Source organism: Sphaerodactylus townsendi, linkage group LG02 (assembly GCF_021028975.2).
Source record: "Sphaerodactylus townsendi isolate TG3544 linkage group LG02, MPM_Stown_v2.3, whole genome shotgun sequence".
NCBI classification, from domain to species: domain Eukaryota; kingdom Metazoa; phylum Chordata; class Lepidosauria; order Squamata; family Sphaerodactylidae; genus Sphaerodactylus; species Sphaerodactylus townsendi.
The window spans coordinates 85,297,112-85,322,794 of record NC_059426.1 but is presented as its reverse complement, the minus strand read 5'-3'; the positions used below and the strand labels follow the sequence as shown (position 1 = coordinate 85,322,794).

General features: G+C 41.0%; 1 protein-coding gene across 10 annotated transcripts in view; it reads right to left on the bottom strand.

The window, feature by feature from the left end:
• Positions 1-25,419, bottom strand: part of SOX6 (SRY-box transcription factor 6) — a 583,835-nt gene extending 558,416 nt beyond the window's left edge. For 5 of the 10 annotated variants that reach the window (XM_048485154.1, XM_048485165.1, XM_048485164.1 and 2 more), the window contains exons 1-2: positions 24,579-24,738; positions 23,616-23,906 (exon numbers count right to left, since the gene is read on the bottom strand). The gene's annotated coding sequence lies outside the window, so the exon portion shown is untranslated. Of the gene's footprint in view, positions 1-23,615; positions 23,907-24,578; positions 24,752-24,990; positions 25,069-25,335 lie in introns of those variants that run through there. The other 5 variants (XM_048485156.1, XM_048485160.1, XM_048485155.1 and 2 more) reach the window with 4 other exon arrangements.
• Positions 25,420-25,683: the final 264 nt, after the last annotated feature.

Below are 25,683 nucleotides of genomic sequence, written 5' to 3'. Positions count from 1 at the left end.
AAAGGTAGTTCCCCAGGCAAGCACCAAGTCATTACTGCCCCATGGGATAACATCACATCACATTTACTAGGCAGACTGTTTACAGGCTGATTTGCCATTGCCTTCCCCAGTCATCTACACTTTACCCCCACAAGCTGGGTACTCATTTTACCAACCTTTGAAGAATGGAAGAGTGAGTCAACCTTGAGTTGATACTGACTTCCATCAGGATTAAACTAGTGTAGTGAGCAGAGCTTTGACTGCAGTACGGCAGCTTACCACTCTGCACCACAGGACTCCCTATTAATGGGTGCACTTTAAATCTCCCTACAATTTAAAGTACCATCAAATGAGTAAGATTTAGCAGAAGAGAGTCATTGAATACAAACCACAGTAAATGAACTCATCTCTTCTAAGTGTCCATAAAAGTTAAATAACTGAAAGCAAATTAAGTTCTCTAAGAAATCAAGAGCCACATGGTGCAGAGTGGTAAGCTGCAGTCAACTTGAATTCGATTCCAATGGAAGTCGGTTTCAGGTAGCCAACTCAAGGTTGGCTCAGCCTTCCAGTCTTCTGAGATTAATACCCAGCTTGCTGGAGGTAAACTGCAGACAACTGGAGAAAGCAATGGCAGCCACACCAGAAGCAAAGTCTGGCTAGTAAATGTTAAGTGATGCCACCCCATGGGTCAGTAATGACCTGGTGCTCAAACAGGAGACTATTTTTACCTTTATTATCTCTAAGAAATAGTTTTTTAGACTATTATCCAACAAGGCCCCGGGTCCTGATGGAATCCTGGCTGAGATTTACAAATCCTTTCCTGATTGGTGGTCCCCTCTATTAGCCTCATTATTCACAATTGTGAATGATTCTGGCTCAGTGCCTACAATCTGGACAAATGCAACCATCATACCATTGTTCAAAAAGGGTGACCGCAATCTTCCCTCCAACTATAGGCCAATCAGCCTGTTGTCTGTTTCAGGCAAATTGTACGCCAAATTCTTATTGAATCGTCTTATGGACTGGATCTTGATTAATAGACCTATAGGAATAGAGCAGATTGGTTTTACAAAAGGAAAGTCCACCCTGGACCACTGCATGACACTGAAAGCTCTTGCAACCAAATACCTCCACAGAGGAAAATCCAGCCTATATGTAGCATTTATTGATCTAAAGGGGGCGTTTGACTCCGTAGATAGATCACTGCTATGGCTTAAATTACAGAAGCTTGCTATAGAATCCAGGCTTCTTTTACTAATTAAGTCTCTATATAGTAATCCCACCTGTCAGATAAGATGTTCGTCATCAGGTCCTCTGACACCCAAAATATTGGTCTCAAAGGGAGTAAAACAGGGTTGTGTGTTGGCACCTATATTATTTAATCTTTTTTGTACAATCTTGCCCCCATTTTGAATAACTCCAACCCTCACTGTCCTTATCTGAATGGTGTTCCTTTGTCCATCCTCCTTTATGCCGATGACGCAGTCTTGCTATCGAGAACAAGGTTAGGTCTCAAAAACTCCCTGATCAAATGTGAAGAGTATTGCCGAAACAACAGGTTGGTTATAAATACTGCGAAATCTAAAATAATGGTCTTTTCCAACATCTTTAGACCCATGAGATGGTCCATCCAAGGGGTTGACATTGAGCAAGTCAAATTGTTCAAAAACCTTGGGATAACATTTCACCATAAGTTAAGCTGGACCACTCATAGGAACAATACTATTAAAGGCTGCAAGAATCTGTCCACTGCAGTTCTGAAATTTTTTAACATCCATGGTGGAAGGTTTATTCCAGCAGCACTGAAGGTGTTTAATGCCAAGGTGGTCCAGTACCTATTGTATGGTATCCCTGTTTGGATCCAAGCTTGGCACAAGAACCTGGAGTGTATCCAATCAAACTTCCTATATAAGATATTTGGCACCCCACATTGTGTCCCTTATGGTGTGCTCTGTCTGGAATCAGGGCAACATTTATTAGAAACTAGGGCATGGGCTGTAACGTTTAAGTTTTGGCTGTGTCTATGCTTCTGCACAGATCCAAAAAGTTTATCTTTGCTAGAAATGAGGGAGCTTCAGCTTTCAAAGTGGAGGCTCCATATTGGAAAAAAAATCTTCTCCTTGGGTTTCTCATGGAAGTCTCTTCATATGCTTACCGCCACGGAAATTTACCATCATCTAAAGATCAGACTGTACAACCAGGAATACCAATCTCTCCTGAGTGCTGCACAAAGCTCCTGTTCCCCTCTATACTTTGGGATCACACCCCTAAAATCTAGCCCTGCTGTATACTTAGAACAGCTTGTTAATTATAAGTGCAGATGGGTCATGACAAGAGCAAGGTGCAACTCATTCCCCTCTTTCTATCTTCAAGGTCGTTTCCTTACCATCCCACAAAGTGAGCATTGCTGTCGGTACTGTCCCAATGCTATAGACTCAATCCCTCATATCCTGCTTTACTGTTCGAGGTATAATGATATTAGAACCGATCTGGGAGCTTCACTACCTCTAGAATTTATGTTTCTCTCAGACAAACAAAAAATGTCTAAGCTATTGAACAGCCCTAATGTAGAAATTTCTGAAGCAGTTGCTACATTTTTAATCCATGTTCTACATGATATGTAACAATGATCCTGTTTTTGTATTTGGAATGTATGGTACTTCTGGTTTATGCCTAATAAAGATTTTTGGATTGGATTGGACTATTTGCTTTTAATGAATGGCCAGAATAAGAACAGTTTACAAGAAATTATGATCTTTCTTGGGAAGCCCACTTAACCTGATCTTCATATAAGGAACAAAGCACAGTAAGTACATCCATAGTTAAGAGCATGTGAATACTCCCAAACGTCTTATGGTACTGTGATGGAATAGTACTGTAAAACTAGCAAAATCACACATGACTGTGAAAAGCATCTTTGCCTTTTGATCTCCTGGAGGGAGGACAGGAAACTATGCAGAGGTGCTAGGATGAAACTTCAAAGGCCTAAGTTACCTCATGGCCTGAACAGAGTTTTCCTCGGAAGGGGAAAACAAAGGTTTTGGAATTCCATCTTGAGACGTGGTCAGGGAAGCATCTCTGGGCCATGGGTTCCCGGAATGGGGACAAAGAACCAAAAGGGATATGACCACCTAAGCCAGGGGTAGGGAACCTTTAACACTCAAAGAGCCATTTGGACCCGTTTTCCATGGGAAAAGAAAACACTTGGAGCCGCAAATAATTTTTGACATTTAAAATAAAGATAACACTGTATATATTGGTGTGTTTTTTACCTTTTACTCTGCTCATTCTGAGAAGTGCATGGATGCGTCCGCCCTGCTGCCTGTAGGGCGGGCAAGGATGGAGCCAGCGGCTCGGCCTCGCCGGCCGCCGGGAAAGCACCCGCCCCGCTCCAATGAGGCAGGCGAGAGGGTAAGCCCGCGGCGCAGCCCAGCCGGCTGCGGGCAGTTGATGCGCCCGCCCTGCTGCCTGCAGGGCGGGCAAGGATGGGGCCAGCGGCTTGGCTCGTGGAGCCGCAGTGCAAGGGCAGAAGAGCCGCATGCGGCTCTCGAGCCACAGGTTCCCTACCCCTGACCTAAGCAATCCCTTAACTGCATCTAAGTTTTATTTCTTTGTTTTCTGTTTTTCAATAAAAATCGTTGAGACCTCAGCTGGTTGGAGTTATTGGAGAAAAGAACCCAGGTTTTAATGAAACAAGCGTGGCTCTCCCAGGCTTGCTTTCATGATAGGTACCTTAAAGAATAATGGTACCATTAAAGCCTATTCTTTAGTAATGCTACAGAAATAACCAACACTGCTGGCCTCTAAATAAACACTGAGTGCAGACATGTTTGAAAAAACTTAGTTTTCAACTCCTCTCTTCCTTTATAGTTTTCTTAAACCTGTCCAGCCCTTAACTTTTACAAGTTCCAGTGTTATCTAGCTGCAGATACTTGCGACCCAGCCTGATACAAGGCTGAATCTCTCCCTCTTCCAAAAGTTTCCTACCCACCAACATACAGAAGAACAATAATCTGTAATAGCATTCACCAAGTCATACTTTCGAGTTAAACACTGAGAAGTCTTGTGGCACCTTAAAGACTAACTGATTTATTAACATTCATGAAAAGGTTACATTTTGATAAATCTTGAAGTCTTTTAAGTGCCACAAGGTTCATTTTGTTTTACTTATGTGACATAAGCATTCAAAGAGAGTTATGGCCCACACATGTACTCAGGTTCACTCAGAGACAAGTCCCAGTGATTTCAATGAGATTTATGTATTTACAAAAATTACTATCCCACCTTTTTGTCACCAAAACAGCTAACAATTAGATCATGGCATTATAAAACTGAGCTCAAAATCAGTTAAAACCAAAACTAAAATACATATATAAAAGCACAGAGAGAGTACTTAAAACAGGCAGAAAGATGGGGTCATTGAGGGAAAACCAAACTACACCTGCTGGTGGGAAGCATGCACAGGACTACAGCCTTAAAAACAGCCAGAGCAGTTTGGAACAAGATCCGTTTGTTGTTCACAGGAAAAATATTCCATACATATATCATAACAAAATACCACTAATGGAGAACAAAAGTTTTGCCATTTTTCCATCTTCACTACCAATAGTTAATTAACTGGTGATATTTTTACTTTGAATTTGTAATTTCTTTCCCTATAGACTCAACTTGCTATATTCCCACTTCTCCAAAAGATGGGGGAAGGAGACAGGAGAGAATATTAGTAAGGAAAGAGACAGATCATAGCCACCTCAAATGTATGCCAGTCATTTGGAAAAAGCCAAATTTAGCAGAGCAGAAATTGTTTACCTCCATATAAAAGTACTGCACTAATACATAAAAGCTCAATTCTACACAAATGCCGCAGGTTTATACCATAATTAGGAAGTACACTGGTGACTTCATGCTCAAGGCTTCAGCTCTGGAAACTTCCTTCTTTGATGTTATGAATGTTCAACATTCTCTCTCTCCACCTTCTCTTTTCTGATCCTTTTTACCAGGAGTGGAAGAGCAGTAGCATGCATTTAGTGCTTCCCTCCTTATAAAGGTACACCCTTAAGCATATATATTCCGAACTAGACAAAATAATTTCAGTTGAGCATAAAACTGGAATGGAAACACACATCACTAGTTCAGTGCAACTACTTGTAAAAATCTCTGCTTCTAGCAAACAACTGTGGATGATGCTTAAAAGCTAATCACACTAATGAAGATGACAATGGAAGGGTCTTACTGTAAAGTAGCATGCTTGTGTATACGAATACATTCTATGGTCATTTATGGCCCTTTGAGAAAGTTTCCTTTGGGTTTAGAAACAAACTATGAGTCAGGAACCCACAAGGACTTGTGGTGTCACTTCATTTTGCCCTATATCTGCTTCCCTACACTATTTCTTTTCTCTCCTCTTAGCAACCCGCATATCCTTTCCCTGTTCCCTTCTCTTATTTCCATTCTCCATCTAATTGTTCTATCCCCAATCTTCACCTTTATTTATTTACAATTATCCCTTCGACACTGCTGGGGTTAGGGGCATGACCCCCCGCCCCTGTGATCTGGAAATCCACATTAAAAAATTTGGCCCTACTTTCTTACTAGAGAAAAAGTCTGATTCTTTTTCTTTTCTTTTATCTTTTAGAAAAAAATGTGCATAATTATGGTATTACAAGATAAAATATGTTGATATTATTCAATAGTATACATATATTGTACACATTTATGAGTTTTGAAACTGTTGACTTTCACAAGACATTTGAGTCTTCTGCAAAACTTCCAGAAAATTCCAATTTAATTTCTTGTGCTGACCCGCAATATATCAAAACTGCTAGGGGGAAGTTGTGATGTGGAAGGGATAACTGTACTTAATTTTTTATACACCTTTTTCCTCTCTTCCATTTTATCCTCAGAGTAACCCCGTGAGGTAGATTAGGATGAGAGTGACTGGCCCAAGGTCACCAGCAAACTTCTACAGCACAATAGGGATTTGAAACTTGGTTTCCCAATTCCTAGTTTGATACACTAACCATTAGACCACACTGTCTCTCAGCTTTCCCACTTTCCTCATCCTGGCAGCCTCTCCCTCAGAAGGCTGCAAAATCTGCCCAAGTTGCAAAAGTCATACAATATCAAGTCATTCAGGTGACTTGTCTTGTGACTACTGCCAGGCATACACAAGTCATACAATGTTGTGTGGAAGCTGCAACTAGATGCAAGTGAGTTGTGTGACATCAAGTCACAGCCATGTCCTCACCATGGTGAGTTGCACAAATTGCACCATACCAAATTTTCCAGTTGTTCTTGCTGAATCTGGCTCTGATGGATCTTCCAGGACAGCAGAGGTCGACAGAAACCAAGGTTTGAAGGCTGAAAATTTTTTTGTGATTGTTTAGCAACCCCTACAATGACCACTCATACCTCATAGGGCATCCATTTCTTAAAGTTAAATATGCTGCTTCTATTATTTGGGGGGAGTTAACCAACCAACCAACCAACCAACCCCCCCCCCCGTGTTAGAGCTCTGATTTGCCTATAAACCTGGAACTTTTTTCAGTGATTAGAATTAGATATATTGACATAAACAAAGGCACAGTAAGCAGGTGAAGTCAAAAGCCACACATTTATCAGAATCCAGTCTTTGATACTTCCACGAAGTATCAAAAGGTATGCAAAAGCTCAGTTCCATTATTCTATTTTTAATTTAATTAAAACTATAAGGGGCAAATTTTGTTTAGACAACATAGTCAAAATGTGATGTATCAGCTATTTCAACAAAATTGAACATCATGCAAATTTGTAGTTTTGTGGTTGGAGGTTACCAATATGTGGATGATACCCAGGACTACGTATCCTTATCAAAATACCCTGGTAATGCAGTAGAAATCCTGAATTGCTGTCTGGCTGCTGTAGTAAATTGGTTAAAAGTGAACAAATTGAAACAGAACGCTAAAAAAAGGTAATGATCATTGGGAAGGTTGAGATTTTGAAGGACATTGTGCTCCTTAATTTTGATGAAGTTCAGCTAATCCTTTTTACTCAGTTAAGAGCATTGGGGTTATACTGGATCCATTTTTATTACTAGAGAAACAAATTAATGCACCGGCAAAAAAGGCTTTCATCTAATTCGGCCTAGCCCAAAAGATGGCCACAGTAAATTCATATAATGGTAACATCAAGGCTCAGCACTATAATAATGCAATGTATATTTGTCTCCCTTCAAATCAGTTTGGAAACTCGAGATCATGCAGAATGCCATGACTTGGCTATTACTGGGAACAAGATGGAGTTATGCATACTACTCCCATCTTGCAGCCACTTCACTAGCTGCCCATCAGTAACCCGACTCAATTTAAGATATTAGTTATAACATACACAGCTCTTCATAGCCTTGGACCCTCATATCTGTGAGGCTGTCTCTCCCTCTATGTTCTGCAACAACAGCTTCACTCATCTGAGTAGAATTTTCTGAAAGTGCCAAACAGCCTGCAACTGGCAGAATTAACTATGCTCATATGTGCCTATTCTGTTGTGGCCCCTGCCTTATGGAATCAACTGCCTGAGGAGATCGGGAGGCCTCTCTCCTGGCTTTCTCACACTCTCACTCTTCTATTCTCCTGACTTTCCACAAATTATGCAAAACTGAATTATTTAAGAAAGCTTTTCCATACAGGGAATACAATTGCACTGTACTAAATGTTTCACAAAGTTGCTTTGAGAAATTGTTAGGATTGCAGTCTATATACCTGTGTGTAGCTTGCTGAAACTAGGATGCTACCATATAATGTCTGCATCTTGAAATGTGCCATGTTTACTTTGCTTCAGATTCTATTTTTAGACTTCTGGTTGGTTCTACAACCTTAATTCCTGTGACACTGCTCACTGAATGTCCCATATTGTTGACTGTATTGATTTACTCTGTTGCAATCTGCTTTGAGTCCAAGTGAGGAAAGTGGACTATAATAAATAAATACATACATACATGCTGTCATTCACATATCAGTTCCTTAAAGGTAAAGGTAATCCCTTGTTCAAGAACTGGCAATTACTGACCTATGGGATGCCGTCACACCACAACATTTACACGACATTATGTTTAAGGGATGGTTTGCCACTGCTTTCCCCAGTCATCTACACTTTACCTTCAGCAAGCTGAGTACTCCTTTTACCACCCCTGGAAGGATGGAAGGCTGAGTTAACCTTGAGCCCACCTGAAAACTACTTCTGTCTGGGTCAAAATCAGGTCATGAGCAAAGCTTCGATTGCAATATTGCAGCTTACCACTCTGTGCTACAGCTATAAACCAGCACCACCATCTCAGAAGTGGCAGCATGGATGGGCTACCAACAGATGGGAGTGTCTCAGAAGCATGCACATTTCTTCTCAGATCTAACCTAAAGCATGAGCTCAATGACAACCATTCCAACATTTGATAACCAGGGAAACAGAGTCCCATGTTCTGTCAATATACTGTAACAGTAGCTATGATATCACTATTTTATTGCTGAGTTTGTAACTTAATTGAGAGCTCAAGCACTTTCCAATGGACAGTTAACCTTGTTTGCTTAGAGGTACTTTCACCTAGAACAGTTAATTGAAGGATTACAGTAAAGTTAGATTAAGTGCTTTTTAATAGAGTTTAAGGGTTAAAATTGGCCTTCTTATCGTGTTATATCAGATGTAACTCATGTACACATGCTGATTGGCTTATTTGCACTTGTGCTGATTATCTCATATTTAGTTATGAACCAATCAGTTATCTAGATAATAACCATATGATTATGACAGAACAAATTTAGTCAAATATAAGATTGATATTTTTTTTCTATAAGTATGCACTCCTATGACAAACACTTCAGATTTCTCTGGATGGAAGTCTTGAAAAAATACTAGGTGAAATAACATGGGCTTTTCAATAATTCCTGAAAGGAGTGAGACAAAAGTTGAAAACTGATTTGCTTTTAAAACTATTGCTTGCTACAATATGATTAAGTAATGTTAGGAACTTTGATAATTTTGGCAATTATCTTCACAGTAATTGTAGGGTTATTATTATTATTGCAGATTTCACAGCTGCCAGATCTTTAGCTGGTTGTTGGTCTTTCATTACAATTCAAGCCTCACCCAGAGGCCTAGGAAGTTGTAATGTATTGGTGTAGTATTCATGTGAATCCCAGCAGGGCTGTCTTCTAAATTTAAAAGATATTAATTTTGTCAATTCAAAGATGTTTCAAGTGCTGCCCTAGTGTTTTTGGAATGGAGCCCAGTGTGCCAATTACCACTGGGATGACCTCAGATGGTTTGTGCCATAGACACTGAAGCTTGATTTTCAAATTGTGGTATCTAGTGACCTTCTTGTGTTCTTTTTCAATGACCCTGCTGTCACTGGATACTGCTATGTCGATGATGGTCACTTTCTTGTCCTCAATCACAGTGATGTCTGGTGTATTGAGTTTCAACACTTTGTCCATTTGGATTCAAAAGTCCGCAGGATCTTGACCTTCTCATTTTCCATTACTGTCTCTGGACAATGTTCCCACCAGTTCCTATGTTGTAATTCTTGCATAAATTGCAGTGGATCATCTTGACCACTGAGTTGTGCCTCTGTTTGTACTCAGTCTGGGCAATCTTTTTGCAACAGCTGAGGACATGATCAGCTTCTTTGCATAATCTGCATTTTGCATCATCTGAAGATTTTTCAACTCTGGCCTTGATCGAATTTGTTCTAATGGCTTGCTCTTGAGTGGTTAAAATCAGGGATTCAGTTTCCTTTTTCAAAGTTCCAGTTGTTAACCACAGCCAGGTCTTTTCATTGTCCACCATCTTCTCCAGAAATTGGCCGTGCAGAGCTTTGTTGTGCCAGCTTTCGGTCCTCATTTTAATCACATTTTTTCTGTATTCGTGTTTGGTTTTCTGGGTCTTCAGCAAATGTCTGTTCTTCACCTCAATCAATGCCTGTTCTTGACTTTCATTCACATAATCAGCCAGTGCATGTTTCTCCTCTTCCGCTATTTGCTGTACTTGCAGTAAGCCTCTGCCACCAGATCTCCGGAGAAGGTATAATCTATCAGTATCACTGCGTGGGTGTAAGGCATGGTGCATTGTTATAAGCTTCCGAGTTTTTCTATCCAATGCTTCCAACTCAGCCTGTGTCCAGTTGATAATTCCTGCAGTGTACCTGATGACGGGTATGGCCCAAGTGTTGATGGCCTTGATGGTATTTCTGCCATTTAATTTAGATTTCAAAAATTTCCTGATTCTCTGGGTGTATTCTCTGTTGACCATAGTCTTCACTTGCCCGTGCTTGATGTTATCCAGCTGTAAAATTCCCAGGTACAGTGGAACCTCAGTTTTCATTGCCTTCAGTTTTCATCGGTTTCGGTTTTCATTGATTTTTCAGTGAAAAATTTGTCTCAGTTTTCATCGATTTGCCTTGGTTTTCATTGATTTGCAGTAAGGTGCAGGGGTTTGTGGAGAAAAATAACCCAGACAAAGCTGTTGCAGGCCGTCTCTGCAACTTGTTTAATGACAATGTCTTACCCCATTTCAGACAAATCTTAAAGAGGTGTCAGAAACAGACCTCTTTGGACAGCTTTCTGGTGTGACATTGGTCCACTGGCTCTGAAACTGATCGTAGTGTTGTTGTTTGTTACTGTTTTCAGCATTAAACACTACGTTTATTCACCCAAAAATATGTTTTTGGTATGTTTTTTGGAGTGCCTTGAACGGATTAATTGGATTTACATTGAGTCTTATGGAAAAGTTTGCCTCGGTTTTCATCGGTTTTGGTTTTCATCGATTCTTTTCAGACGGATTACCAACGAAAACCGAGGTTCCACTGTATTTATAAGCTGCCTCTTGGTTGCACTTGATGAGTTGGCCATCAGGCATTTCTATGCCATCACTCTCAGTGATCCTGCCCCTCTTTATTGTCACAGTAGCGTACTTTTCTAGGCCAAATACCATTGAAATATCTGTGCTGAATATTCAGACTGTGTTTACAAGTGACTGGATTTCTGTGTCTGATTTCCCGTACAGCTTCAAATCATCCATGTACAGCAAATGGGACATGATAAACAGTAAGGGCGATAGTGAATCACCTTGGAAAATTCCTCGCTTAATACTGACTGTTCCGAAGTTTTCATTTCCAACTGTCAGTTCAGTTTTCCACTGTCTCATCGCTTTTTCAGTTAATACTCGAATGTTTTTGCTGATGCCAATTGTTTCTAAGCATTTTATGATCCAATTATGGGGCAGTGAGTCAAATGCCTTCTCGTAATCAATCCAGACCATATGCAAATCTGTTCTTCGATTCTTGCAGTTCTCCGTTATCATTTTGTCTATCAGGAGTTGATCTTTTGTATCCCTGCTCCTTCTTTTGTTCCCTTTTTGCTCCACCAGAGGATGTTATTTACTTCCAAGTAGTCCATGATGTTATCTTTTATTATGCCAGTGGGCAGTTTGAGCATTGTAGGCAAACATGTTATTGGCCTGTAGTTTCCAGGTGTTGTTCCTTTGGCTGGATCTTTCTGAATCAAGTATGTCTTCCCAGTTGTTAGCCATTCATCGATTTCACCCTTTTGCATGGCTTCACTGAACTGCTTAGCCATTGTCGGGTGCAAACTGGTTAGGTATTTGAGCCAGAAGCCATGCAATTGATCATGTCCTGGTGCCAACCAGTTTTTCACTTTCTTGCTTCAATTTTTTTATCATATCAGTTGTTATTTCCAGCTTTTGCATTTGTTTTTGGCCAGCATCTTTCTCAAAATCTTTTATCCACTGCGCTTTTCTGCTGTAATCCTTCTCGTTTTCCCAAAAACCTTTCCAAAACTAAAATGTTGCATTTTTCTCTGGTTTTTTGCTTTTAACATTGATTTTTGTGTTAAGGCTTTGGTAGAAATACCTTTGGTCTGATCGAGATTGCTGATTTTGTCTGTACTGGCTGTTTCTTGCTTCATATCTTTCCATTTTTCTTGCTGCGGCTGTTATTTGTTGTTTGGTGATCTCCAGCGCTTCTTCAATTGTTCTAGTGTCTAGCCAGTACCTTCTAATTAGTTCTTTCATGATCTTGCCATTCTTTAATCTTTGTTCCTTCATATTTTTCAGGTTACTGGCATCTGATCTTAGTTTTTTGATCTTCTGTCCCAGTCTAATTTTACACTTTGGTTTTGATGGTTGATTTATCTTGGGTTTAGATATTTCAATGCCTAGTTCTCTTGTGACCACTACTTCAGTACTGTACATGAGCTGATTGGTTTGTTGGATGGAAGCTGTTTCAATTGTCATCAGTGCCATGTTTACATCCCTCATTATGGATGCCAGGTCTTTTTTTGGGCACCATTTTCAATGCTGGCAGCCGTTGTCTTCCCTCATTTGATTGTCCATACTGGATTACCATATATACTCACATATAAGTCAAATTTTTCAGCACATTTTTGTGCTGAAAAAGCCCCCCTCAACTTATACGCGAGTGAGGTGTATTTTTAAAAATAGTTTAGGGTTTTTATTTTGTCAACTGCCAGGGGGCACAGTTTTTAGGCTAGTGGCACCAAAATTTCAGGGATATTTCAAGAGACTCTCCTGATAATACCACCCAAGTTTGGTAAAGTTTGGTTCAGAGGGTCCAAAGTTATGGACCCCCAAAGAGGGTGCCCCCATCCCCCATTGTTTCTAAAGGGAGCTAATAGTAGATGGGTTACATTTTGAGGGTCCATAACTTTGGACCCCTTGAACCAAACTTCACCAAACCTGGGTGGTATCATCGGGATAATCTCTTGCTGATACCAGCCAGGTTTGGTGATGTTTGGTTTTGAGGGTCCAAAGTTATGGACCCCCAAAGGGGGGCTCCCATCCCCCATTGTTTCCAATGGAAGCTATTAGCAGATGGGGCTACCCTTTTGAGGGTCCATAACTTTGGATCCCCTGAACCAAACCTCACCAAACCTGGGTGGTATCATCAGGAGGGTCTCCTAAAGATACTCTGAAATGTTGGTACTGCTAACATAAACATTCCTCCCCTGACCAAAAATCCAGTTTTGAAGGATTTTAACTCTTGTGTTTTAGCTTGGTTGCTGATTGAGCTAAGGTTTTTGTACTTTTAAAGTTATTGTTGAGACCATATTGTTTTTGTTGACCCTCTTTTCCACTTACAGAGCTAGTTTACTGTTTTTCTTTGAAATAAATATTCAAAAACATTTACCTACTGATGCATCAATTAATGTAATTTTATTGGTATCTATTTTTATTTTTGTTGCTGCATTTCCCACCTTCGACTTATATATGAGTTAATAAGTTTTCCCAGTTTTTTGTAGTAAAATTAAGTGCCTCGACTTATATGCGGGTCGACTTATACATGAGAATATATGGTATCTTTTCCCTTAGTTCTTTTTGTCTTCCTGTCAGTTTTTTCCATGGCAACTTTCACTGGTGATTGTACTATTATTTCCTCCCCTATACTGGCGTTTTCATCTAGCAGTTCTACTATTATCTCTCCTGTTGTTTCTGCAGTATGTATGTTCTTTCTTCTAGTGTTACAGTTGATCTCTTTTCACAATTTTTCTGGATTTCTTCCAGTTCTATCTCTGTAAACACTTTATTCTGTATTCTGTATTCTTGCCTTTGATCTGCCAGTCTTTGCTCAGTGATATTTAAATCTGGGTAGTGTTGTTTCCACAGTTCTTACATCCGCTTCAAGTATCCTCTTTTTCTGGCTCTGAGTTGTAGTAACAAGCCATGATGGCATGATTTTCTTGTACACTATACTTCTTTCTTTTGGATGGTTGGTCCACTTGTAACCCACTTGTCGCCGCATGTCCAGGGACCCCAGCATGCAACGTGGCCCTGTTAACCTGCGTAGAGCGAGTTGCAGTAATTTAGCCTGGAGGTGACTATTGCATGGATCATCATGGCTAGGTCAGGTCAGCAGCTTCTTCATGCCTGTAATTTTTTCTATCTTGCTTAACAAAAATAATATTTTCTTATCTCAATAAAAGACAATCCCTACAGAAGTCCTGTCAGTTAACAGTTCAAAGAGACAAACAACCCCCTTACTCTTTTAAATTATTAGAATTAAACACTGATAATCACCTTTAATTGATACATCCTGTACTTTGGGAGCCTTCTGAATGAAAGGTGTTAATGTACATAAGGGATTTTGCTGAACAGTTTTGCACAGGCAAAGCTTTTAAAACTGTTTAGTGCAGGTCCTCTAATAGGACGTGGGAGGGAATTTCTTATTATAATACTGTATCCACAAATGGCCCCATTTGTGGATACTAAAATCCAGAGGCTATGGCTATGGATAGATGAGACATCTTTCCAGAAACCTGAGAAAAGCCAGGGGTTTGCACTGTGGGAATTAGCATCCTCTAACACCGTGGTGGCAAACCTTTGGCACTCCAGATGTTATGGACTACAATTCCCATCAGCCCCTGCCAGCATGGCCACTTGGCCATGCTGGCAGGGGCTGATGGGAATTGTAGTCCATAACATCTGGAGTGCCAAAGGTTCGCCACCACTGCTCTAACATAATGGATGTGGTACCTGTTGCTTTAAGAAACAAATGCCCTCAGTGGCTGTTGCTAGGCAGCCACAATTTTGTCAGGCCTTCACCCTTGGTTTCTCTGAGTAAAAGTTAATGGGAGAGGCAGGCCCCTTTCAGAGCTGTTTTGGAGAATTGATTGGAGTTTGGCAGCAACCATCAAAAGGTATGGTACCCACCTGTATAATTCACCTAAGCCTGGCAATCACCCCATGATAACCAGTGTTGTATACAGATGTAGCGTTTTGGAGTAGGACATGTGATGTTCAAATCACCATTCTCCCATGGAAGCTCACTGTGTGACTGGTACCACGTATCTTGGCCAGAGTTTTCCTAGGGATAGGCTGTCAAGTGGAGGAAATAGGGTCAGCTGAAAAGGTGGGAGAAGCAGATAAATAGTGCAGGGAAAGGGAAATAAAGAAAATGAGGTGTCCCCTGAAAGTCCTTGTGGGTTCCCTACCATGCAATTGGATCAGCAGCTGTCACTGCACAACTGGGTCATATTTTTCCAGGTAGAGGCTACAAGAGAGGGAAGGAGGGATAGCTGAAAATGGGGCACCTAAAGAGAGGTGGGTGGGAAGGGCAGTACAATGCAAGAAGAGACTATGGCTGATTCCGAATGGGCCAAAGACAGCAGTGTGAAAATGGTGTGAAAATGGCGAAAAAGGGTTTTAAACGGTGTAAAAGGGTTTATACTGTTTTCGCACCAGTTTCACACCACTGTTTTTGGCCCGTGCGGAATCAGCCTATGAGAGCTTTCAGCAAAGGGAAAGATGAAATAGTGGTGGAGGGTTAAATCAGATGCCTCCTGCAAGTAGTTGTAGGTCCCCTGCTTGTACATTTTTGACAATGACAGTCATTCAAGAACCCACAAACTGTTATATAAAAGTTAAGTCCAAATCTAAGTATCAAATCACAGTTGATGGTACAACAATGCATTTTTAAAGATGAAATAATTAGAAATAGAATTCTGGGGGTTATATTATACTATGAAGTGAGGACCAAATATGTATTATCTCCATTTCAATTAAATAATGACAAGTAGAAATCCATCAACATAATGAGAATCAAATGTTTACAGTTCCTGATTCAGTATATCCATTCCCTAACACCGAGCCTTTCCTTCTGAAATCTCATGAAACAGGAAACTGCATCTGCATAACTTTTTACAACTATTTGGTACTATAAAACAAAATCCCTTATGTACATTAACACCTTTCATGTAGAAGGCTCCCAAAGTACTCTACATGCTACATAGCCTTAGGCATCTTGCACTAACCAAAGCTATAGGTGGATTCACATGACTGAGATCATTCTACTCTCAAAACAAAATAATTTTTACTTTCACCCACAATATTCTACACATAAATAAGGTCATGTGAACAGAAGTTCAACAAGTCTCAAAAAGTCTATTTTCTGTTTGAATTATTTTGCAACATAAATGTAGAAGAAGAAGAAGACTTTATTTACAGTCAATGACCAAATATAACAAATGTATATTTTGGACCCTGTGCCTGACCTAACTCTATACACCTGCCACGAAGAAGTGATTAGCTAAATTTTGTCCCTTCAGTGTCAGAGAAAAATGATTGTGTGACCCTACATCTATCATACTGGTATCAGAGAACACTGTTTATGTTCACTGTGCATCTCAACACTAGAGGTTCAGTTGCTAAATAGCTGAGAAGAAGCTCACTACTGTGTTAGAATACTCTCATTTTACTTTACATGTACCAAGCCTAATGCCTAAGCCAAAAAAGAACAAGCAAGATCACAACCCTTCACATATTTCAACCACTCAAGTATATTTAGGAGGAATAAAAGAGTTTTATGTGAGTCAGAAGTACAAAAGAACATAAACATCTTCATCCTATTCTTGCTGGAATTTGGCAAACTCTTATAATATAAACAATGCACATCTTTCTATTTACCTAATACTATTTGCTTTAAAATTTCTCCCAAAATACTATACTGTAATTCAAGTACCATTTGTTTAATACAATCCCAATCTTAAAATTAAAAGGACAAGGCCGAGGGTTGGGTAACAATAAAACGTTTTTTAAAGATATTTTCAAAATACAAAAAACAATACCTAAAACACATGTTCCCTTTGCTTTTAAAAGCATTTTTAGTATTAAACAGAAGTTAAGAAAAGAACTGAACTCCCCCACAAATCTATCAAAGGTACGTGAAAAGTGTGCCTGGAGCAGAGACCATTCATCAGAGTAATTTGCTCATTCGCTTTGGATTGGGCAAGGGATTAGTCAGAACAAGCAAATATTCATTGTCTCTTTAAAAAGAAAAGTTTCCCTGATCATTCAGTGGATTTATTCTAAAATGCTCTTCTCAATTAGTCTATGAAAATAGTTGCATTCTGACCTGAAAATTAAAGAATTTTTTCTAATCACAAAATAAGGAAATATACAGAAAGGGTTGGGAAGGGGAAATCTTAGGAAATAGTAAGAGACTCTGAATATAAACAAGCCATCATTCTGGTAAGAGGAAATACAAACAACTGGAATAAAAATAGTTGATGCACAAAAGCCATAATGAGGGGGTTGCTCAAAAAAAAAAAGAAGCTCTAGCTTTGAATGGCTTGGATGAAATACAAATTATCCACAGAAAAGTGTGGACTGGCATAAATGTTCGTGCAAAATTGCAAGTGTATTTCTAGAAGTATTCAAGCAGCAATTGGATGCATTCAGCACAAGGTCCCAACAATGTTCTACTTAAGTGATAGCACAGAGTCCAAACCACTGCATTTTAATTACTTTGCAAGCCTCAGATATATTGCCTTTGATATGGAAATGTTCTTGTTCTCTCATCTTCACATACCGTCTCATGCACAGAAATCTTTATCTGATTCATAAAAAATAAACTAGAATCCAATCTCAACACCTGACCTCAGTGTTCAGAAGCTTTTTTGCTAAGCATAGTGTCACTATAAAAAGAATGGCTAATACTGGTGTAAAGTCAGATATTTTGAGCAATGATATGAAGGGTTTTCAGTTAGGAATCAAATCAATATCGAATCTCCCAGATGTTAAGGTTTCATTCCATATTCTATCAGTGGTCTGGACCAATAATGGATATATATCTTTACTGTATGCAAGTGGCAGATACCACACACTTTCCAACACTATTCTTGCCTCCAATTTATGAGAAATACTATAGATGTAACAAGTTACAGCTCCATATATAAACAAAATATATAAACAAGATTCTTAAAACTATGATGCAAAAATTATTTTAAAACACAGCTGCCTAAATCTTCATATTGTATAATATGAATATTTATCTGAAAATTCAAATTTTCACCATGTCTAATCTGAACAGCACAACAAGGGGGGAGGGGGAACCCTTTAGTAATTGTCACTATTGTGACAGCACACAATATAGACAATCACTGTAACAGGCCAAGGCTAATAATTGTCACATTGCTTCTTGTCCAGTTCTATCAAACATTCAGTATACAGTCAATCAGCAAATATGACCAATTTTGCTTACAAAATGTTCTTCAACTATAAGAAGACATGATTTTACACTGCTGTTATAGATACTGACACTCCTGTAAATCATCTGGTTGTATGTTATCTGTGTTTCATCATTTCTGTTTCCTTTATTTACTCAATGTGATACTCTTATGTACATTAACTTGATGAAATGTTTCACTTTGGCCCCTTCCGCACACGCAAAATAATGCGTTTTTAAACCACTTTCACAACTGTTTGCAAGTGGATTTTGCCATTCCACACAGCTTCAAAGAGCATTGAAAGCAGTTTGAAAGTGCATTATTCTGCATGTGCGGAATGAGCCTTTGTTTCAAAAACATCAGCTTATCTATTTGCATTTTGAATGACTAACCAGGTTCTCTAATTAACTTTACCATTAAGTACTTCCAAACAGAGGAGGATTTTTTAAAAAAAGTTTTAAATAAGGAAGTTCTCTTTCTTTGGAAATGCTTGCCAGGCTATAACTGATAGAAGAACTGTCAAATATGCAAGGAGGAAGGAAGAAATCAGTATGTACTGATTCTTGTTTCTTTAACAGAAATCCATTTTCAAGTTCTACTAATTGAAAGAGAATTATTTAAAACTTCACTGAATACTTGAATATATGATAGCTATGTGTAGTAGTTTCATCAATGTCAAATAACTCAGGACTTCCTAAGACATAGCAAACTGGAAATTGGCACAAAAATATTCATGGCAAATACCAGCAAATATTAAACCAAACAAAAGGAATTATAGGAATAATTTACCATATGTCACTGGCAAAGTCCAGTGAGTCATTTTTTTCCAAGATGGTGGATTTCAGTAGTAATTTATCTCACATTCCTTCTTTGTAGTATGTTCTTAACAAAGATTGTTTATACTGCTAGGTTCAAGTAACAGCTAAGATTCCAGCCCAGAAATACTTTGCTAAATCCGACTTCTATAACCATTCCTTTTTATCAGCAGCTATGGTCCTAGAAAATACAAATCCTGAAATGGCATTCAGTAACAAAAAAAGTTAATATTAATTTGGCACACCGGAAAGAAGTTTTCATTTGCTCTACAGGAACGGAATATACCGGTTTTCTTGTCAAAGCTGTGAAACAAGGAGATGGAAAGAGACATTTCTGATTAAAAAGATAAAATTTCCTAATTTGTTTTCAGTCCACTAGGCTTGGAACAAATAATATTCAAATTACTGTGAAATTGTACAAAGCATGTCAGAATTCTGCTACCATTGTAAAAGCGCAAGAGTACGTTCATAATTCGGGTTACGATCCTAAACACATCAATAAGACTACAAGTCCTACTAATTGTAATTACCTTCAAGTAAACATTTTATAGGAGCAGTTAGCATGGTTACTATGTGTTACTATAATGTATATGAAAAAGCAGTGTATGGAATTGTGAAATTCAATAGATTATTCAAATAAGATGTTAGCCTGAACTGGTTTTATATATAAAAACCAAATGCCACATGCACGCAGTTGTAAGTGCATTATGCATAAAACACATATTATGAAAAAAAATTAAACATGGAATTGCTTCTCTTTTATAAAATTTTGTTTTGCATAGGAGGCATTATATAAATAAAAGGAAGTCAACTTTCACTTTTGGCCCAAAAGAAGTGAAACCAACTCTAGAAGGTTAATGGATACAGTTTCCACAGAGATATTTCCCAGAGCAATTAACGTACTTGATAGACATAACAAGATTATGATTGTCCACCAGAAACAAAATATTTATTTTACTTTCAATGTAAAAAGATCTTGTGTCATTTCCTTTACAATGTTTTTCAGTAGATTCATGCGAAATACATGCACTCTAGACAGAAATCCTATGCCTACTTTACTTTGGAGTAAACCCCATTGATTCAGTGAGAATGGGCTTGAGTCTTTCACATCAATAGGATGTAATTCCAAGGAAGCATGTTTAGTGTTCAAGTAGCCCCAGTGCTCTTCTATGATAGCTTCTCTCATTGATTTACAATCTGTATAATCTGCCTTGAGCCCCAGACAAATCTTCCTCTGTGAATCTGATTGGCCACATCGTTGACATTCCATGGACAGCTTTCATTTACCTGACCGGTTAAGTCTTGATAGTGTGCTCACTAATGTGCAACCAAAATATATATCCACATTTATTTGACTACACAATACTAAGTCAACTGCAAACTCCTTTCCCCCTGGGCGTGGAGCGCGTGGAGCGCGGTGGGGCCGGCTGGCATTTAAAGAAGAGTGATGAGAATAAGAAAAGTATATCACTAATTTTATTTGCATTAGCTACATGCTACTTACTTTCCTAGAGGAACTGTTCAATTCATCTTAATCAACCAAAACCACAATAGGTGAGCAATAGGCGTGCAAGAGACAGAATGCACACTAGTAAGTAATTATGCACACAGCTGAATGATGATGTGAGAAAAGGGGCATGTTCGTGCGACAAAGGTACAGTATCTGCACATACCTATAGGTACTGTCATGTATGGTGCTAAGCATGGGGAAACTGTTAATATGCGACACCCTATCAGGCACAACAGTCACAACTAGTTTATTCCAAAGTAGTCCTACTTAAGTAAACGAGGCCAATCCAGTGTAAATGGGTTTTGGCACTATAACAATTGGACATGCTGGGGAGGACCCACTCAAGCTGCCTTCAGCAATGCCTAAAACGAATGAAAGAAAAAGCGTGACTACGATCCAGGAACAGCATTTCCACCATCCAGCCTGGCTGCGTGGCCCAGGCATGTAGTGACAGTGAGGCTCTACTGCGTGTGTCCTTCGCGGCCGGCCGGCCGGCCTGCCTGCCGCTACTCTCCCCCCTATTGGTGGAAGTGCCGCCGCCACCACCGCGCCATCTGTAGGAAAACTTTGTAGAAAACCCGCTCAATTCCAAGTGCCGCCTCACCACCCTGTTTTCCCCGCGGGCTCTGCCGCAGCCAACGCACTTAACCATCAGCATATCCCTCCTCCAGCACTTCACTAGTTGCTTCCAGGGAAGCGGCGTTTTAGTTCGAAGAAGTTCGTCCCTCCCCCGGCGCGCGCCACGAACACGAGGCTCGCCGACTAACCCTAAATCTCAGCTTCTTCCTCTCACAGGGCTGAGGAGGTCACTGATTGGAGGGAAGGGGCTCGGAATGCAAATAACCTTCTCCCGCCTCCCACGGCCTGTTTCATGGCTCTCAGTGGAAGAGCGTCCGTACCCGGGGGCTGAGGCGGCGGCTTCCCTGGAGCTCTGCTCCTTGAGGCTGCTGAGCCCCGAGCCTTTCCTCAAAAGGCGCTTCGGGGACTTTTCCTGTCTATCTTCTGTAGAAATCTGCGTTCAGAGCTAAGGGCAGGTGTCATTGTTACACTCCGGGTCCCTCCCTGCTTTTGCAAGATGTCTTTGCACAGGGCATGAAGGCTGTTGCTCCTGACTCGGCAAGCAGACTGTAGCGCCGTCCACCACCGCCACTTCCCCGTTTCCAGAGTACTTTGGAGGGGGAAGGGAGAGCCTCTTGCCAAACTGGCATTTGATGTATGGATTCCAACCACATTGGAAGGATTGCTTTCTGTATATTCTTTGGCTTTTAATAGCTTGCCGAGGGGGAAGGGGGAAGCGAGAGACTGATTGTTTTCTTTCTTCCCTTTCTCCCACTGCTTATTCTAAATTTGATTCCAAAGTTGAAGTAGTTGAATTGGCTAATTCTGAATGCAGGCTATTGAGAGAGGCCAGACACAGCAGTATATCCCTGTATAGCAATGGATACAATGTGCTGAATTGGCAGTCTAATTATAAATGTGGCATTTGGACCTCCTTTCAGACCCAGTGCCACCTTACCTTATGAGGGAACTTCAACTACAGCAACTGTTCAAAACAAAATGCCATTACAGGATCAGCTTCACCCAACACTGGGACTAGCCAGGGGATTGTTTTACAAACAGCCTTTCTCACTTAACACAAGAATGTATTATAAGGAACGCAGTTATGGAGAAGGAGGTAGAGTTTAAAGAAAACGCTTAAGAGGTTCTCTGCCAGGTGTCAAGCTACTTCAAGCTGCAAACGTAATCCAAGTAACCTAATTATTTTCTTGCAGATATGTACCTCCCTAAAAATACACTGGAGGGGAGGAGAAGGATCAATTTTATTTTTAAAGACGATTAACTAGATATGGTTACTGGTTATAAAAAGTGGATATTAGACTTTAGGAAATCGGATGCAAAAACAAACACATCCCATTAATTATTTGGTACAAGGTACATTTCCTAAGTTTCCCCCAACAGAAACTGTATGTCAAACGCTGAGTTAATTTATTTTTTATATTATGTGCTTTGTGGCACAGTTTAATTCACCGAGTGGACGGGAATGCGTTTAGCACAAGTGCAATCTAACTAAAGGCTCCACGCCAGTCCTCCCTCTCCGCCCCCCCCTCCCCTGCACACGTTACTACGCGACTTTTCAAAAAATAAAATAGGCACTGTTGGACTAAGATGCCCATCGTTGGACATCAGATAGTCGTTGAAACATGGAAATGTTTTAAATATTTATGTTCCTCCCCTCTCCCCCATCCCAGCACCATGAAAACTGTTCTTAGGCTAAAGTTGCTCGTCCTACTCTGACTGGGTTGGTTTTGTGTGTGTTTTTTAAGGACGATATCTGTATAACAGACGAAGAGACGCTTGTTTATCTCGGAAAGTTTCCCTGTTCGGGGCAACACCCTAGAGGATACAGTTAATCTCTGGTGGGCAGGCTCCCCAGCTCGGGCGAGATCACCCTGACAGCCAGAAACAAGAACACTCCATTGTCTTTTCACGTTTGCCACTTGCCCTCTCTTCTCACCTTCCTTAGAAAACACCCAGGAAACGGGTCCTGTGCGAAGCAGAGGCGGCAGCCATCAAATCAATATGATCTGCGCCTCTGATTGACCCCAAGGCCCTGCTCCGTCTTCCTAAGCCAAACACACCAGGGACCCTGCCTGCCAGCCGGCCCCACCGCGCTCCACGCCCAGGGGGAAAGCTGAAAAGCACAAGATCTCCTTGCTCACAACAGAAAGCCGGCTACATTATTTACTTGTGTGTTGTCATGTGCATGTGCCCACAGCCTTCACCTATGTACACACGCAGGTCGGTAGCAAATCGCATCAACGCCTCTATTTTACCAGTGAACCAAGGAGCAAATTCTTAGTTTCTCCTGACTGTCCTCGCTGATTAGATATATATAACTCAGCATATGGAGTTGTAGTGATACATGAATCGTTGCGAGGCAGTGGTTAAACAGAACAACATCAAGTGAAACTCTTCAGACCACCGGATACAAACACAGAGCGGCATGCAATTTTGGAAGACGTAAAGAAAACATTAAAATTCTAACAAATACACACGCACGCAACTTTCAAGATAAACAACCAACATATTTCACACATCCGTAATTAAAAAGAACTTCTCCAACCAACAGCAGCACTGAAAAGTAACAGGAGGAAAGCAAAAGTCCTAATGCACCTTGCCTTGCTCACATTTCTGTCAGTCCTTTACAAAATTGTTCAGCATAGCTTCGCTGCATTTAGATTGGCAAGCAATAAGAATAGAAAATAACAAAACGAAACGCAAGAAAGAAAATACTTTCTAATGACTTACTTTGCGTTTACTTTAGGCACTATTCTTTTCGTCCAGTTCGTAAAGGAAGCCGTTTTGTCCAGGTTAGGTATTGTCTGCTTATGGATCAGCCCGTGGCTACGGGGTTTATTTTAATTTATGGCTTATGCATTCTTTTAAGGTCGATTTGCATGACCTCCGGCAAGAGCTAAGACACAGCAAGAAATCCACAGCTGAATGTTGAGCGAGCCCACAATGCAGCCAAGAGCTCCCCTTCTCATGGTGTAAGCAGAGCCCTGTGTGTTGTTGGGCTCGCTTTTTTTCTCCCCCTCCCTGTGGAACACAAATTAGGGTGTGATATCAATTTTAAAGTTTTCAGTATAACTTTATCCCAGCCTCTGCCTGTAGAAAGATAAGGCGCTACTGAACCAGCAGATCCTTGACATACTGCCCCTTTGTGGTCAAATGTAAGAATACAGCCTAGCGGTCCAATACCGCTCGCGCTTTCTTTTGCTTGTTCGTTCTCGCTTTAAAAAGATATGCTGCAGCCTGCACTGATATATAAGCAGCACACCAGCGGCGAACTTCTCGGAAAGTTTACCCACCTCAAAGTTAACGGAGAATTTAAAGGCACTCATAAAGCGCCGTGCTGTACCATCCTTATTGTTTCTACGAGTAAGGGCAAATCCCCTTCGGAGTAATGACAGCGAGCGGCCCTCCGTGCCTAAAATGGATTTAAGGGCTTTATGTCGTCGTCCCCCCCACCCCCCAGCCCCGCTCCGCTCTCTCGCCTGCTTGTGCTTGTATGTCTCTTACGTACAATATCTCTCTAGCGCCATGTGTTCGCAGACAGCGGGCGATCTTAAAATACAACGCTGATCTGTCACTACGTTTTAAAATAGACACCACTTGAAGGGCGGAAGGAGGAAAAAAGAAGCAGCAGTGTTGTGATTTCAGAGTAGCGGGATCTTTTCTGCAGCCCCAGGATCCTCTCGGGAAACTCACCTAGGGTTAGCAACGCAAGGACTTTCTCCACCAGTCCGCCTTTTCCCATCCCATCCCAGTCGCCGCCGCCAACACCATCCCCCTCCCCCAAGAAACTAGTAGTAAGCGATCGTGCCGGGGATTCATTCACAAATCTCTTAACTTCATAATCTACCTCCGGACGCGGCTGCTGCTGCGGCGGCGGCTGCTTTGGTCAATGGCAACTAACAAGCCCTTAAAGACAGCGCGGGAGGCTACCGTATTCTCTATAATAAAGCGACAGCAATAAAACGTGGAAATCCCTGTTGGAATATGACCCCCTGCTCGTAAGAACAACAACCCACAGCAAAGGGCGGCTGCCCCACACAAGACCACAAACAACAACAGGTATCAGCAACACACCACCCTTGCGCTAGTTTCTTTTCCTAGTTACCTCCTTAGAGATCCAGTGTCGAGATTTTTTTTAAGTCTGGGGGGTGGGCGGGAAGCAGCGGGAGGGAAGTGAGTGACTGCCGGGTGAATAAGCTGCAAATAATATACTAACGAAAGAAATCAATTCAGTGAGCTGCAGGCAAGCTACTGGCTGGAGTTTCTACAGGGCATGGATGTGCAGGATCCGGATCGTTATAGAAGAAGTTTGCTGACGGGTTGCCTGGAGATTTAGTTACAATCGAGTTCATTAATATTTGTTGTGGGGCTTGGCTTCCCTCCTCCTCTTCCCCCCGCCCCCGCCTCTCTTTCTGTCTCTCGCCAGATACAAGCGAAGGCGCTGGTTTACCGCTGTCAATCTTGGCAATCAATGTGAGCGGCCATGTCGTAAGTATTCAAAGCATTTCCCGTCGTGCAGCATCAGAAAGTGAGTGGCCAGGGGCATTGATCTGCGAAAGGCGAAAGGAGGCAGGGCTGAAACCGCCGCCACCCCCGGCAGCAAAGGCAAGACGAGACAACGCACACAACCAGCCCACAGCCCGGAGGGAGGGAGAGCGCCCGCGCGGAACTGAGCCGCAGAAGGGAAAGTGAGCGCGAAAGAGAAAGTGAAAACTATTTCTTTCCCCCTGGCTCGCCTCCCCGTTTCCCCGGGCGCCGCCGCCGCCCCCCCCCCCCCGGCAACACAAGGAGCCCGCGC